The sequence below is a fragment of the Sinohyriopsis cumingii genome, chromosome 1, assembly GCF_028554795.1.
Source record: "Sinohyriopsis cumingii isolate HCF-2022 chromosome 1, ASM2855479v2, whole genome shotgun sequence".
In the NCBI taxonomy this organism is placed as follows: Eukaryota; Metazoa; Mollusca; class Bivalvia; order Unionida; family Unionidae; genus Sinohyriopsis; species Sinohyriopsis cumingii.
In genome coordinates, this window is record NC_142961.1 from 139,330,711 (window position 1) to 139,348,534 (window position 17,824).

Here is a 17,824-nt window from a genome sequence, read left to right on the forward strand (position 1 = left end):
CACTTCTCCGTTGATGACACCAAGAACTGAGAAGTACTTGGAGACGTTGATCACACCAAGAACTTCTCCGTTGATGACACCAAGAACTTCCCCAGTGGCAGGACCCTCCAATTTAGTGGCAGTGGCTGCTGCTCACAAAGTACCTTCTCCCAAAATCAAAGTTCAAGAAAGATCGGGCATGTTAGAAAGTTTATTGGATTTGTCCAAGCAAGAACTGGCTCGATTGAGACCGTTGCGTACCCCTGCACGACGTGTCATGGCTGTCCTGAAGTTAATACGACGTAAAGACAATCAGTGGCGACGCATTCCAGTATAAAAAAGGTGTGTGACCAAGTAGGGGTATCAGTGTTTTGGTGCTCCTGAAGACTCAAAGATGTCACCCTCCAGAAAACATCCCTCTTCTAAACAACCCCAAGGAAAGAAAAGGAAAGGACTGCCTCCTCGTTTAGTCAAAGCTTCTCCACCCCTACGAAAAATACTCATTCAAACAGCCTCCAAAGAGGTCATCGATACCGTGTGCGAATGTTGTTTGAACGTGTTGAAAGACATGATCCCTTTGTCCAAACACCAGAAACAATGCTTAGGCAAACATCGTCACGTTCTTCGCCAAATGGATCAAAAGAAAATTCCCCTTCGTCAAAAGAAGAAGATGTTGGTCCAACTTGGAGGAATTTTACCCCTCTTGTTAGGCCCATTGCTGAAAGGGGTCTTGGGAACCATGTTAGGAGGACTGGTGGGAGCAAGATAAAAAGGCCCTCTGGAGACCCAAGATCTCAGAATTGACCCCTGACATCCCATGGAAGGACTAAAACTAGCTTTAGTGCCTTACAAACGATGGATGGAATACCATCGTTGGCAAGAACAACGCACCCCGCATTTACCTGCCAATCCCAATTTGAGCGAGATGTCCCAGTTACAACACGAATTACAGTCCTTGATGGATCGCCAAGAAAAATCGCAAAAGTACGGTCAACTCTTGCAACGACTGCAACTCTTTCACCAGAAAGCCTCAGACGAAACAGCTTTTCCCACTCTGAAAGGTTTTAAGACCTTGATGAAAAGTCCAGCACCATCACCACTACTACCACCACTACCAGTGACCAAGACAGAAAAAGGAGAAGAAGAAGAAGGGTTTGAAACTCCACCAGAAAAAGTACGCAAATTAACAACACCACCTACCTCCAGAATTGGATGGATTAAAAAGATGATGACCACCCCTTCTTCATCACAAGAGAAAAAGAAGGTGAAGACAGAAGTGAAACAAGAAAAGATATCCCCTGTTCAGACATCCTCTTCCTCGACACCTATTGCTGGTCGCACACGCAAAGCATTACAATCCAAGAAAATACCCCAAGAGAAAAAGAGTAGCATCCTCCAGGAGTGGGTGTCTTAATAATAAAGAAAATGGAAAAGGTGTTAGCCAGCATTTACTACGATCCCTCCTATCCTGCAGGTTACGCAGGAGTTCAAAAATTTTATCGTGCTGCCAAAACTCGACTGAAAAGTCTCCGTTTACCTCAAGTGCAACGATGGTTACAAGAACAAGCTACCTACACTTTACACAAACCCATTCGACGCAAGTTTGCCAGAAGTCGCACCCGAGTGGAAGGCATCGATCATCAATGGCAAGCCGATTTAGCCGATGTCTCTCATTTGGGCAGCTACAATCGCGGTTACAAATATTTGTTTTGTGTCATCGACGTCTTTTCCAAATTTGCTTGGGTCGTACCCTTGACTTCCAAATCGAGCAGTGAGTTAGTACGAGCCCTGCAACGGGTGTTGAAACAAAGCGGTCGTCACCTTCTTCGATGGCAAACGGACAAAGGTACCGAATTTCTGAACCAAGCTTTCCAAAAAGAATTAAAGAAACGTGACATTCATTTTTTTACCACCGAGAATCCTGAAACCAAAGCCAGCATCGTGGAACGTTTTCAACGCACTTTGAAAGAACGCATGTGGAAATATTTTACGCATCACCACACTCTGAAGTACATCGACATCATACCGCACCTGGTGCAAGCGTACAACCAATCTTACCATCGAAGCATTGGACGTGTCCCGCAAGAGGTGACTCCCGAGAACGAAGTGCTGGTGTCTGATCGCCTGTTTGGTACGTCCCCGACGAGGGCTGTCCCCAAGAAAAGTGGAGTGTTGGACGTAGGAGATTGGGTACGCATTGGCAAAACCAAACGCACTTTTGACAAGGGTTACTTACCTAACTGGACCCACGAATTGTTTCGTGGCACTGGACGAGTGCATGTCCGTCATCCTGCCGTCTATAAATTGGAAGACATGAACGGAGAAGTGCTCAAAGGAACGTTTTATTTGCCCGAGTTACAACGTGTCACCAAAAAAGAAGACGACGTGTACGACATCGAAAGTATTCTCGAACGCAGAACCCGTAAAGTGGGCAAACGATGTGTCAAAGAAATCAAAGTACGTTGGAAAGGATATCCACCCAGTTTTGATTCTTGGATCGACGCTTCGCAAGTCATCGACTATAAAAAGAAGTGACCATCATGCCTTTCACACAGACGCAGCTACGGTGACCACTCCTTCACCAAGTTCTTCTCTGCAAGATTTACAGAAACAACCCTTGTGGGTGTAGTGTGGAGAACGTGTGCCTAAAACGCAAATAGTTGTTTTTTTGCCAAATCTTCGTGGTGTATTGTGTCATCGGTACAGCCATCACCAATTTGAGTTTGCAACAAGGAGACAAAAAATTGTGGACCATTTTATTGAGCAGTTGCATCGGTTACCTGCTTCCCAATCCCTCCCTGAAATTCTCTTCCAACGTGAACAACGGGAACCTTGTGTCCATTGCCAGTGTCAGTCACCATTCCAATAACAACAACAACCCCATTTTGAGCGGAGACACTCCTCTGACTTCCAGTAACCCCTCGGACAGCCACAGAACACTGGAATTATGAGTCACACTAACAACCAATTTTACTTAACCTTACCCTGTGACAGTTCCATGGAGGTGTTTCCCAACAACACGTTGTGCTGTTACACGGCCAACTTACCTCAGGCCATCCAATTAGATCACGAAGCCCATTGGGAAGTGGCTTTAGTGGAAATCATTCACCCGACCCAAGTCCTCAATGTCCTTCCCAATCAAAATATTTTTATGGTGGAAGTTCATGACGAGCCATTGCAACAGTACTTGGATGCCCACGTCAAATATGATAAGAAAACCCCTGGCATAAAAACTCAAAAGTCGACCACCTATCACTTGTTCATTCCTCCAGGCTATTATTTTAGTGGTCAACATTTCGTCAGCACCATTGCTTCCAGGTTTAATGTCGTGTTTCTGAAAGCTTTGGAGAGTGTCAAAAAAGTGTCACCCTGGAATACCACAAAGTAGCTCGTCGCTTCCTAATGAAATTTCCTGAGGGGGGTAAAATCATGTCCATTTTATTTTGTCCTGAATTGTTTGACATGTTGGGTGGGGACACGGAGATGAGGATGGCCATGCTCAAGAAAAACGAATTGCTAGTCATTTCCGACAACGATTCTTTTAGCAAGTTATTTCGTTCCCCAGTAGAACTGAACCAAGGACTGGATTTGATCTTTGTGTACTCCGATATGGTGGAGTACAACGTGGTGGGACACACCTTTGTACCGTTACTGTGTGTCATTCCTTTCAAAGTGGATTCTGTCACGAACGCTGACGAGGAAGGTGGAAACACTTATCACGTACACCGCAAATTTGTACATCCTCATTATTTGCCTGTCAGTAAGTCGTATTTGGACACGGTCAACATTGCTATAAAAGGAGATCTGGGACAAAATATTTCATTCACCAAAGGAAAAGTCACGGTGAAACTCCATTTTCGAAAACGGTTCTCTCACGAGTTGTAAGTCATGTATCCAGTGTACCGAGGGGTTGCTCGACAGCGAGGACACAGTTTAGGAGATATGTTAAAATCGGTCTTTCGTTCGGTGGCTCCCGTGTTGAAACCGATGGTGACACGCGGATTGCACGTCTTGAAAGATGCCGCACTGACACAAGGCAAAGAATTTCTCCAAAATGTCATCATCGACAAACAAAACTCAAAAGAAGCCTTCTTGAGGGCAGGCAAAAATGTCTTGCTGAAAACGGGCAAAGACCTTTTGGGCCGACGAGAAACACCTATAAATGCCCTGAACGCTACCGAGTCAGGCATTCCCGCTTTGAAGCCACAGCAAGGACACGGTAGAAAGAGACGACGAAGAAAACACCCTTTCACCAGACTTCACACTTCTAAAGCTAGAAAGACAAAGAAAAGAAGAACCGTTCGAGACTGAGACTTTTCGATTATTGAGAAAGAGAAAAAAAATGATGCACCTAGAGTCTTGCGCTTGTTCCAAGTTGGAACTGGATCTGTTTGCCATGCCACCCACCATGATGACCATGCAAGAATCCCAATGGGTGGAATTTCACCCCGTCTCCTCTTTGACGGATTCCGCTCCCATCGAGTTTGAAATCAAAGGTCAGCCCGAAGATTACATCGATCTGAATAGCAGTTACCTGTATTTGAAAGTCAAAGTAATCAAAACGGACCAATCCAGGAGGCCATGCTAGAGTAGCTCCTGTCAACAATTTCATGCATTCCTTGTTCAGCGAAGTGGACTTGTACTTGAATAACAAACTGGTCAGCAGCAGCATGGATACTTACCCTTATCGTGCCTACCTGGAAAATCTCTTGACGTACGGAAAAGAAGCCAAGAATACTCATATGGATGCTTGCGTGGTATGGAAACCTGACACGGCAGGTGTAGCCACGTTTAGCGACACAGTCCTGACAGAAGATGACAGTCCTCACAATGTGGGGTTTAACGACCGTCATAAGAAAATTTTGCAAGGGCGAAGTTTAGAACTGATGGATCGTTTGCATTTGGACATGTGGTTACAAGAAAAGTATTTGCTAAACGGGGTGGATGTCCGCCTGAGACTGAATCGTAGCAGTACCGCTTTCCATTTGATGGCCCATGCCAATGAATACAAAACTATCATTCAAGAAGCCCGACTTTACGTGCGTCGTGTGGAAGTGTTACCTAAAGTGAGAAACGACGTCAGTCACACTTTGATCAGAACGACCGCCAAGTATCCGATACGACGCGTAGAAGTGAAAACGTTTACCATTCCCGCTGGACAGCTATCTATAATCGAAGATCATCTGTTCCAAGGACAGTTACCCAAACGTTTGATCGTTGGTATCGTCAGGAATTCAGCCTTCAACGGAACCCACGATCAAAATCCTTTTGAGTTTCAACATTACAATGTGTCCAAGATCGAAGTCAGTCGCGACGGCAAGACCTTGTGTACCCGACCCTTTGAGCCTAACTTTGGTGTCGGGAAGAATTATTTGAGATCGTACTTGTCCCTGTACGAAGCCACGGGACAGTTAGGAACCTCGTACCACGATTACGCAGGAGGCTATGCTTTGTGGGGTTTTGATTTCACTCCAGACCAAGGCAGCGACGAGGGACATTTCCACCCTATAAAATCGGGTCAGATTCGTGTGGAACTTCAGTTTGCAAATCCACCTCCAGATCACACAGTGAACGTCATCCTGTATGCAGAATTTGATAATACGATAGAAATCAACAGTTTGAGAGAAGTCATTCTAGATTATTAGAAACCATGGAAGACTGTTATCCCTCTTTACCTACTGGAGAAACTTTGGACATGGAATGTGAGGAGACCGTGGAAGAAGAAGAATCCCAAGACAAAGACGAAGAAGTTATCATGATGAAGTCAAGATGGCCAGAACAAGAAGCCCATTTAGTCTCCTGTTTTGCTACAGTCCTGGCAGATAAAATGAAAGAATTGATCAAGGAAGAGTGCTATGGATGTCACAACGATCATCCCAGTCAAATTCAACACGACAAATGTCTGATGTTGAGTCAAGAAGAAAAGTTGGACGAATATCTGGACAAAGCTTGGGGTCTCATCGAAATAGAATTCGTGTTGAATGAGTGGTATAAAGGCTTGGATAAACATTCTTCTCCTCCATTAACGTCTCTGGAGTGCCGTCGCATTGAATCTCTCTTTGACCAGAGTAAGAAGTCGGAGCTAAACGCCTTTTACTTGTCAGACATTTTCAAGCAAAAAGTCAGGATCGAATTGATCACTTATGATTACCTCTGAAGAAGAAAAAAAAACACACAAATAAATGTATACCTGGGAACTTTATTACCTTTTGAACCACAGTTCGTACACTGCTTCTTGGAATCCTGTCGTCTGTGCTAAAGATGAACTCCCTCATCGCAAACCTCAAGACCATCAAGCTTATTTGATCAACACGGACGACAGTCATCTCCCAGGAACCCACAGGGTAGCCGTCTACTTTCCTCAAGAAGGATGTGTGGAATATTTCGATTCGTATGGATTGCCTCCTTTGGAAGACGATATCATTGACTTTATGAGAAGAAATGCTCAGACCACACGATTCAATAATGTGAAATTACAAGGCACAGATTCCTTGGTGTGTGGACAATATTGTGTGTATTTTCTGCATCATCGCAGCCTGGGCTATTCCTTAGAACATTTAGTGACTCATTTTGATCCTCGTTCGTCTTCTAGAAACGATGTGAAAGTAGATAAATGGTTCTGTGACCATTATGCTTATCTTTTGTCTCAAGCTAGGAAACGTAGTGTCCATCAATGGCCTAATGACTTCCAACAGTGGAAATCACAATTTCATTCACAACGTTGTCAGCCCTGTCCAAAATAATGTATTAGTTGAAAAAAAATGTTTGTGATTTAAAAAAAAGTGTTTGATGTTATATTGTTAGATTATTGTTAAAAATGTTATAGTTGTTTGCTAGAGTTAAGTAATTTTGAATGAAAAATGTTGTGTTTTGAAGAAAAAAATGTCTTTGTGGTTTGTTTTGCTATAGGAATCTTGATTCATGCTCTTTGACTTCTTACTATCCCTCTCATGACACTCATTGAACGGTCCGATTCGAAAACCGTGTAGGGATGTTTTCCTTCACGTCCGCGCTTTGACTTTAAAACAGGGGGTAGTCTCCAGTCTAACCATCCATCGAATCCGTCGAATCCTCCTCCTACGAAGATGTGCTCCAGAATAGCTAAGCTAAACGAAGCCTACGTGAATTTGCATAGGGTCAGACACAGTCTGATACCGAAGCCTAAAGAGATAGAGAATGTGAGAATGTTAAAAGTCACTAAAGACCTGATAGAAGAGCTCTTCAGAGAAGAAATTAACAGGGAGAAAGAAGAATGGACGGATAAGTACAGACTTCAGAAACAGCAGAGAGAGCAGCAACAGCAACAACAGCAGCAGCAGCAACTTGAACCTGACAGAGGCTTTGTCGACTGTCGTATCGATACAAAAGAGTTCTTCTTCTCTTTCCGAAGAAGCAGACCTTATCCTGGGAGAAAGCCTATCGTCAGAGGAGGCCGCAATCTTAGAACCTAAAAAAGATTGCCATAGCAAACAAAAAAAACAGCCCTTTTCAGGGCTACCCCAACCTCTAGAAAAGAAATAACAATCGATTGCCTATAATAAGTTAAAAAATAGAAGTACGTGTATAAGCACATAAATTGTTTTTCTTCCTTAGAAAGTGTGTTTGTGATTGTAAACGCTCACGTACGTTTGTGTGGATAGTAGAGTATGATAATGATTTTTTGTTGTATGAAGTGTGGGAATAGTAGATTTGGGGTTTGATTTGACTGCTAGTAATGGGTAGTAAAAAAGTGAGTGAGTGTTTCTTTTAGGTCCGCGTGTTGTTTGGTCATGATCTAGGTAATATAAGTTTTGTCTTAGGGGGATGTTTTCCTTCACGTCCGCGCTTTTCGTATAAATTGAAAATCCCTCGGCAGTCTAGCTACCCTTGTTGATTGATCAACACTAGAGAATGAACACCAGACTAGCTAAACTGTTAGAACTCCAGATGCACCTGGAATATGCCAGGCGCATACTAAATGAACTGGCCGCAGAGGCCATAGTCGAAGAGGGAAGGAAAAAGAAGGAAGAGGAGGAGAGAAGACAGAGGGAAGAGGAGGAAAAGAAAATAGGAGAGAGTATGGCTTACAATATTCCAGCGACAGAGGATTGGGGTGCTGAAACCAATTATCCTCCCTCTGCGCTCCCAGTCAAAAGAGTGAAAGGAGACTGGAGTAGAAGATGTGTGTGTGGTGCCAGGCCTGGAAGGTGCCATCATTAACCAGGTGTAGTGGAGTTCTTAAAAAACAGCCCTTTTCCGGGCTACCCAAACCTTTAGAAAAGAAATAGTAATCGATTTGCCAATGTGTGTATGTAGAGTAGTGTGAATATAAACACTGACTCTTTTTTCCTAGTGTGAGTGTATGTGTTTGTGTTTGTAAGCGCTCACGTACGTTTGTGTGGATAGTAGATTATTGGGTTTTGTAAGTGATCAAGTACGTTTGTGTGGATAATAAATTTGGGTTTGATTTTAATGCTTTGCGTGTGTGAATGGTAGATTTTGGGTTTGTTTATTGCTGCTTCGTGTATGTGGATAGTAGATAATATGAGATGAGAAAAGTAGGGATGTTTTCCTTCACGTCCGCGCGTTTTAAGTGATGATCTAGGTAATATAAGTTTTGGGTTTTAGGGGGATGTTTTCCTTCACGATCTCGCTTTTCGTATAAGAACCCACAAAGTTCGTCGTTCGCGCCATTCTACGGAATAAGCGAAAAGAAAATGGTAGCTGTATCTGACCTGTTCAACAACTTAAAGGAAACATACTATTGGATGATAGACTGTGAATATGTAGTGGAAAGAATTGAAAGAGAATGGAGGATAAGAAACAGTCTGGACTTTGCTAACAAACTAAAAGTAGCCAGGGAGAAGATAGAGGAGTTAATAGAAGAAGAAGTGAAGAGGTTGAGAGGGTTTATTAATCCTCCCTATGTCAAAATTGGAATGTTAAAAGAGGCCTTGGATAATGTTGTAGAAGTAAGGTGTTTTTTTTGGAAGGAATGGTGAAATGGTCAGATTGGCCCTTTGTCAAAAGGGGTCTGGAAAAGCTGAAGAAAGCTGAAGAACTAATCAGAAAAGTGATGGTGGAAGAAGTAAAGAAGATAAAGGAGAAATGGAGTAAAGAAAGAAAGGATAAGAAAAATTTAAAGAAAAGGAAGAGTCTGAGAGGCTCATTCAGAATTGGATAAAAGTTCAGGAAAAGTTCAGAGCTCTAGGCCATCCTGACTGGATGCCAGAAAAGGAGAAGAAGAAGACAGGAATAGTGGCAAAAGTGAGAAGATGGTTAAAGAAGTGGAAGAGTTAGAAGAAGAAGAAGAAGAAGAAGAAACCCAAAGGCCCTTTTCAGGGCCACTCATAGGTCTCGAAAAGACCTTGACTTTCATTGCCTACCCCTTTTTATTTATTTAAAAAAAATAGAGACCCTCCCTGTTTCAATTTCCCATGTTCCATTTCCACAGACCCATAAGGTCGGGACCGTATTGGAATAGGGTCCCGACCCTGTTCCATTTCCCTTGACGCTCAACAGGCCCACCCTGTTCAATTTCCCTTGTCCCTAGACAAGCCCAAACTCTATTCCCATGTTAAATTCGCATTGTCCCTATAGTGGTATGACAATATCGCCCATGTTAAATTTACATAGTTCCCATAGTGGTTTTACCCTGTTTTTAATGGTAAGTCCCCTTGTCCCTACGGTGGCCCTATTCACTACTGGTGGCTTACACATTATTGGTATTTTTATGTCCACTAGATTAACTGGGCTGGATTTGGTTAAGTACGGGCTGGCGTTTGAGGGCTCTGTGTCGTTTGCGCCTGTTTTCCGGGTACCTTTCCTCACTTGCCTCTACCGGACTTCTGTACCACGACGGAGATGTGTTATCATTACCTCCCATCTAAACCTGGGTGTCCCGACCTGGCAGACTGAAATCCATTTATTTTAACATGAGTGCGTGTTGGGTTCATTCCCACTCATGAAAGTCCTTCATTCAGGTCGTTAGGGACATTTAGTCCCACGACCTGATGGCTGAATTAACAGTGCTCTTTGAGCACATAAACGCCTGGCGGATGAGGCTCTAATTCCTTCCCCCATGATCAATTATCAGTCCGCTATGCGGACATAAACCAGTGGCACATGTACACCAGTAAGCACGCCACTATAATCCAAATAAGCAAGCAAGCACCATACTGGCTACCCAACGTTGACGTACCAACTTTGAGAAGATGAGCAGAATTGCCAAACTCTTGGAGCTTCCGATGCATCTGGAATGTGCCAGGCGCATTCTAGATGAGCTGGCTATGGAGGCCATAGCCGAAGCTACCAGACTTGAAAAAACAATTTGGAAGAGGACAAAATGAAAGAAGAGAGGGAAAAGAAGATAGGGTTTTCTCATAATTTTTCAAGAAAAGTGTCCAACTGTTTTATCAAAATATTTTGGAACCAGTGGCCAGGTCCTAGGTCAACCCGACTATTCTTTTTTCCTAAAATCTAGGGCATGCCACTTCATTGTTGTACCCATTCCGGTTTGGTCGAGTTTTGTAAAAATTTCCTAAAGACATTTCCGAACAAATTTCTAACTTTTGGGTCAACCGCTTAGTTCTGGCCCTAAAGCCCTTGCCACTGTCCTAGAGCCACCGGCAAGAATGTATGGTACAATGCCCGTGTCTATCACCAAACTGATTCGAAATAAATTAGAGAATCCAGACTTTTTTAAAAATCAAAACAAACGAAAATAAAACAAACAAGTAGCACATCTTATGCTTGTTTTAAAACCAACTTTAGTGCATCAGAAGATAAATGAATAACAGATCTGTTTATCTAGAGGATGTGAACAACGAATATATTTCATCTAATGGGTGGAAAAACTCGGTATATACTGAAATTTTGCTCCCAGAAAATAAATTATATTCATTATTCACTAAGAGAAAACAAATTTTCAGATTTTTTTGTTCAAATTTATTTATAGGGGTAAGTATAACATTCTGACCTCATATTTCTTACTGTACTGCGCACGATAATCACATCGGCTTAGCGTTTATATTATGCTGTGTGTTTGGTGTACATTCGAACAGAAAATTTAAGTAGTAACATAATTATCCTTCCCAATTCAAGGTTAAAAAAATCAGATAAAAATAAAAAATCAAACATTAAAAAGAAAATTATTAAAACCGGTTTGCGGGGACCCCGAGTGACCGAGTGGCCGAGTGGTCTAAAGTGCTCACCGTTACGGATCACTGCCATCTCACCTCTGTCTGCGTGAGTTCGAGTCTAAGGCTCGGCTAACGTTGGTACGTGAGAAAGCCTGCCAGTAGCTTCTCGTAGGTCGGTGGTTCTTCACGGGGTTTTCCAGGGTTCTTCCTCCACCAATTATATTGGCCGCCATGTATAGCCTATCCTGTGCTGAAAAATGGCGTTAAACACTACAACAACTACAATAACAACAAAACCGGTTTGCGGCAGCAGACAAAGCGGACATTTTTCCTACTAGACGACTCAGGTGTCTTTGAACAGTTTCATTCATTCTTGGTCATGATGTTATCAAGGTCTGTTGACGTGCAGTGAGAAAAATGTATATCGTATTTCACTACAGTGATGTATGAAGATTATTTTTCCCATGAAAATCAAATAATTTACCGCCTTTATTAAAATACAGAAAATGTCTATGTAATATACAAAGCATCAGATATTTTCGAAAACTACTCATTTAAAGTTGATAATGAGTACACATTGAAACTATTTTAAGCAATGTGTGATATGACACTTTGGAAAAAGAAAATCAATTAATCTAGGTGTGCAACAGCAGGATGCGAAGTAAGCTTTATTAAGGTATATGTTAGAAATGGATCAATAACATCAATATATAAGTTTTGACGTGTGCTTTCAGATTAAAAGTTACAAAAAAAAACAAACTCATGTCTGAATGCTCATTACTGTTGCAAACAGCCGACAATATAGATCGAGAAAAATTGATATGTAGTAATTTCAATATGCCACCTCATTATGGTGGGAGATATTTTTGAAAGCATAGTTTAACCACTCATTGTAAATATAACAGTTTATTACAAAGATATTGGTATGAACAAAGTTGAAAATAAATTTGTAAAGAAAAATTACGATCTGTTGTGAAATGGCTGATGGTTTGCGCAGCCCGATTATAATTTTTATAACACTCAATCAATACGAGAAGAAGAAAAAAACCAAGCTGGATACATCTCTTTTTAAACGTTGCCAGCGGTTTAACAAAAGAATAAATGGTTATTCTATATGATGCATGACATCTGTTTCAAGTGACCATAAAGACAATATAGTACCGGGTCTGAATATACCATTCGAAACACCGTAAAAAGCGTTTGAATATTTAAATTTAGTCGAGCAAGGTTATAATACAGGTGAAAACATTGCATACAAATTTCACTAACACACGGGTAGGCCGATAAATCAGTCCCACACCAATACTGATATTGACTGGCTGTTTAGGGACTGATATTACCCATTCATTAAAACCTGCAAAAATCTGCAGCAAAATCTTGTCTGCACTTAGCAGTATTTCTCGTGGCTGTTGAGCTACCGTTGGCTGAAGGGTTCTTTTGGCGATATGTACATACTATTTCCGTATCAAATACTACGTTCGGCGACTTGTAAATCCACTTTGAATAACACAAGTATCTGTCCAGTGGCCATTTTGAGATGTGGCTATATGGCTATTACTACATACCGGTATGTGTCTGAACTGTAAGCAAATGTGTTACGGAAAGATTTGCACGCAGTAAAATTGCACTTTTTGATGAACAGGTGACATTAGACCCATATATCATCCATCAGTATCAACACTGATCTGAAGTGTTGATTTATCTGACTAAAACAAGGGGTGCTTAACAAGTTCTGAACATTAATGCGCTGTACATTAAAAAAAAGTTTTAATTAGTGAACAGTACGTCCGTGCATTCTCTCAAACTACTACCTATGTACCTCTACACACATTTTCAGTTTGATTAGGTTATTCAATACCATTTTGTATTCACTTTTCATATTCTCTTCATATACAGGAATATTGCACATTCAGATTCATGGCTTCTTTCAAGTCGTCTGCCCCTCAGCAAATATTTGATATCGGGACTTAGAAATAGCTGGGAACTAAACGTGGTCTGTACGGGAGATATGACAAAGTTTGGATGATGTGTTCTTCAGAACGTCTGTCACGCAGTTGGATGTATGTGTCGCTGCGTTGCTATGACGTATGTATATTTACATGGGGTAATGTGTGGACGGGTGGTTCGGTTGTGTTCCACAATTTCTGACAACACTTTGGAGGAATGAAAATGTTAGTGGCACCAGCATGGTCAGGCACATGAACCTGGTCGACCAGGCCTTTTTTTATACAAGCACAATGCATATAAAATTTTCGTGGCAATCCGACAATGTCGTTTTCCCCGATCGAAATTATATTATTTTCTATTAAGTTGGGTTCAGGAAGTAAGTCCACGTTTCCTCTGTGACATTCTCAATCAGACTTATCTTGCCGATCTTTTTCTGTTTAAGGAGTATCTGTTTTATCGGTTATAACCCGACTCTTTTTCTGATCAGCTGAAAATAAATGCGGACCCATCTTAGGCAAGCCTTCTGAGCTTCAAATGATTATTCTATATATTAAACTACAGTTGACGATTAATGCTCGAGATAATATAAATATCTTCCAATGCGTATGCGTATCAAGTTCCTATACCCTAGTTTTGTTCCGGTTCCACTGCGCATCAAGTTGAAATACCCTTGTTTTTTTCAGGTACCACTTAGCATCATGTTCCTATACCCCTTGTATGTTTCCGTTTCAGGTTTCACTGCTTATCAAGTTCCAACAATACTCCTGTCATGTTTCAAGTTCCACGACGTATTAAATTTCAATACCCTTGTATAGTTCAGGTTGAAAGGTTAGGTATGTGCTGCTGAATATATGTACAGCATTCGTTAACTCTATCTTTGGAAAAGTCCCTTGGATCTTTGGATCTAAATTCTTTCTTTTTTTTGTCGCTGACTAGTGACTGATATTCTTATTGTTTGCATTTTCACTAGCAATTGTTCAATACGTGTTACATTCTTGTTTACTTAATTTCTTAATATTTTGATGTTTTCAAAGTATTATCCTTCACGGTTTTACGTATTTAAGCATCAATAAATAAAAACAAATAGTAATAATCAGTTGTTTGATGTCTTGAACGTCCGTGTTCGTTGGTGGACCTACTGTAAGTTTCAACATCCTTTTCAAACGGACGCTGTAGCAGACTCCAAGTGTATGGTTTACTGTTGAATAACAAGTAACGTTAAGTTTGCCACACTTGCGATTTTTGAGATATTTCTCAACATTTCTGTAAACGAGTTTGTGTTCTCTTTAGTTACATATATTAATTTTATTGGTTGTTCCTGAGTTGTTGCTTTTCAGGCATAACAAGTTTGAAAATGTAACCAACTTTGCTCTTCACCATTACCTGACATAACACAACAATACCACCATCCATCCAATAATTAATTTCCTTGGGCAGTGAGAATATATACAGTTTCTTTCAGCTTGTGACTTGTAACGACGCTGTAAGGTGAACGCAAAGTAATTCCAAGTTTGCCTGCAAACTGAAATGCACCATGCTGTTGCTTACATCTGCATCAACCTACACTAGTATCGTGTTGAAAGTAATGGCAGTAATATTGGAGTATTGGCGAATACACTGAAAATGAATTAGGGGTATCAAGATACGCCCTAGATACGACTAAGAGAAAAGCATAATTGACTTTAAGAGAAACGGACAGTGCCAAAATTATTATACTGATAAATGAAAGAGTGGAGAAAATGATGGAAACGTTATTACAAAAAGTGGAAAGAATCCAACAGAACACTGTGGTGTATGTATGAAAAATCTGAGAGAAGTTAGGAACACTATATTCATATATGAAAAATGCAATAAACAAAATTAACATAACACAAAAGTAGTATTTTAAGTTCGGTAAACGAAACAGCAAATCTTGTACAACAATAAAATACGCTACGTTTGATCTACCGTATGTACTCCATTATAAGTCGATAGCAGATGCACAGACCAATATCCTGCCATCGCATAATACGACGACTGATCTAGGTCTGTGCAGTTTGGCATGCGTACTCAGTACAGCAAACAAAATTGATCCTGATCTGTGGGAGTATTATGCTACAGCAGATCAGGATCTGTGTTTTTGCAGTTTGACAAGTCTTATAAATGAGTATGGACTGTATTCATTGACTTCTGTCGTTCTTGGATGTTGCCAGTGTAGAAGTTATGAATGACAATGTCATCCATGTAGATATGGTCTTCCTTGTAGCTTTTTGGAACTATCTGATCCAGAACAGCACAGAAAATGTTTTCACTGACCTGATTCCCATCCACGGTAGCATAAGATAAAAAATTTAATCCAATAGGATGCCGTCTGAAAACATACAAAAGGAGAGGACAACGCAAATTTCTGAAAATTGTCTTCCAAATACGATGTTAGCACCCGAGTCAATAGAGACGAAAAATGGGAAGCAACTTCCCTAATTGACTAGGCTACACAAAAGAAGGGAATATTCTTGGTTTTTAGCGGCATTGTCAATAATTATTGGCCATTTCATGTCGAGGGAGTTTAGTGCATAACCCGGGGATACCGAATCCACAACCTTTGGATTAAGAGTCCGACGCTGTATTAACTAAGCTACAGAAGCTCTCAAAGTAGGAAATAAATGGATACCACCAAAGAGTACCTTCATGACACACCTTTACAAAAGTCTTTAAAACCTTGTGACAGATCTTTACAAAAGCTTTTTCAGCCTTATGACACATCTTTACAAAAGCCTTCAAAACCTTGTGACAGATCTTTACAAAAGCCTTTTCAACCTTATGACACATCTTTACAAAAGCCTTTTCAACCTTGTGACAGATCTTTACAAAAGCCTTTTCAACCTTAGGACAGATCTTTACAATAGCCTTTTCAACCTTATGACATATCTTTACAAAAGCCTTTTCAACCTTGTGACATATCTTTACAATAGCCTTTTCAACCTTGTGACATATCTTTACAATAGCCTTTTCAACCTTATGACAGATCTTTATGAACACCTTTACAACCTCATGACAGATCTTTACGAATACCTTTACAACCTTAGGACAGATCTTTACAATAGCCTTTACAGCCTTATGACATATCTTTACAAAAGCCTTTTCAACCTTATGACAGATCTTTACAAAAACCTTGTCAACCTTATGACATATCTTTACAAAAGCCTTTTCAACCTTATGACAGATCTTTACAAAAGCCTTTTCAACCTTATGACATATCTTTACAATAGCCTTTACAACCTTATGAAATATCTTTACAAAAGCCTTTTCAACCTTATGACAGATCTTTACAATAGCCTTTTCAACCTTAGGACAGATCTTTACAAAAGCCTTTACAACCTTAGGACAGATCTTTACAAAAGCCTTTTCAACCTTATGACAAATCTTTACAAAAGCCTTTTCAACCTTATGACATTTCTTTACAAAAGCCTTTTCAACCTTGTGACATATCTTTACAATAGCCTTTTCAACCTTATGACAAATCTTTACAAAAGCCTTTTCAACCTTGTGACATATCTTTACAATAGCCTTTACAACCTTATGACATATCTTTACAAAAGCCTTTTCAACCTTATGACAGATCTTTACAATAGCCTTTACAACCTTATGACATATCTTTACAAAAGCCTTTACAACCTGATGACAGATCTTTACAAACACCTTTACAACCTTACGACAGATCTTTACAAAAGCCTTTTCAACCTTATGACAAATCTTTGCAAAAGCCTTGTCAACCTTATGACAGATCTTTACAATAGCCTTTACAACCTCATGACAGATCTTTACAAACACCTTTACAACCTTACGACAGATCTTTACAAAAGCCTTTTCAACCTTATGACAAATCTTTACAAAAGCCTTTTCAACCTTATGACATATCTTTACAAAAGCCTTTTCAACCTTGTGACATATATTTACAATAGCCTTTTCAACCTTATGACAGATCTTTACAAACACCTTTACAACCTTACGAGAGATCTTTACTAAATCCTTTACAAACTCATGTCAGATCTTTACAAAAGCCTTTCCAACCTTATGACATATCTTTACAAAAGCCTTTTCAACCTTATGACATATCTTTACAATAGCCTTTTCAACCTTATGACAGATCTTTACAAAAGCCTTTACAACCTTATGACATATCTTTACAAAAGCCTTGTCAACCTTATGACATATCTTTACAAAAGCCTTTTCAACCTTATGACAAATCTTTACAAAAACCTTTTCAACCTTATGACAGATCTTTACAAAAGCCTTTTCAACCTTATGACATATCTTTACAAAAGCCTTTTCAACCTTATGACATATCTTTACAAAAGCCTTTACAACCTTATGACATATCTTTACAAAAGCCTTTTCAACCTTATGACATATCTTTACAAAAGCCTTTTCAACCTTATGACATATCTTTACAAAAGCCTTTTCAACCTTATGACATATCTTTACAAAAACCTTGTCAACCTTATGACATATCTTTACAAAAGCCTTGTCAACCTTATGACATATCTTTACAAAAGCCTTGTCAACCTTATGACATATCTTTACAAAAGCCTTTACAACCTTATGACAGATCTTTACAATAGCCTTTACAACCTTATGACATATCGTTACAAAAGCCTTGTCAACCTTATGACAGATCTTTACTAAATCCTTTACAAACTCATGTCAGATCTTTACAAAAGCCTTTTCAACCTTATGACAAATCTTTACAAAGCCTTTGCAATCCAAGAAGAAACGTTTGACAGGTGCGAACATATTAA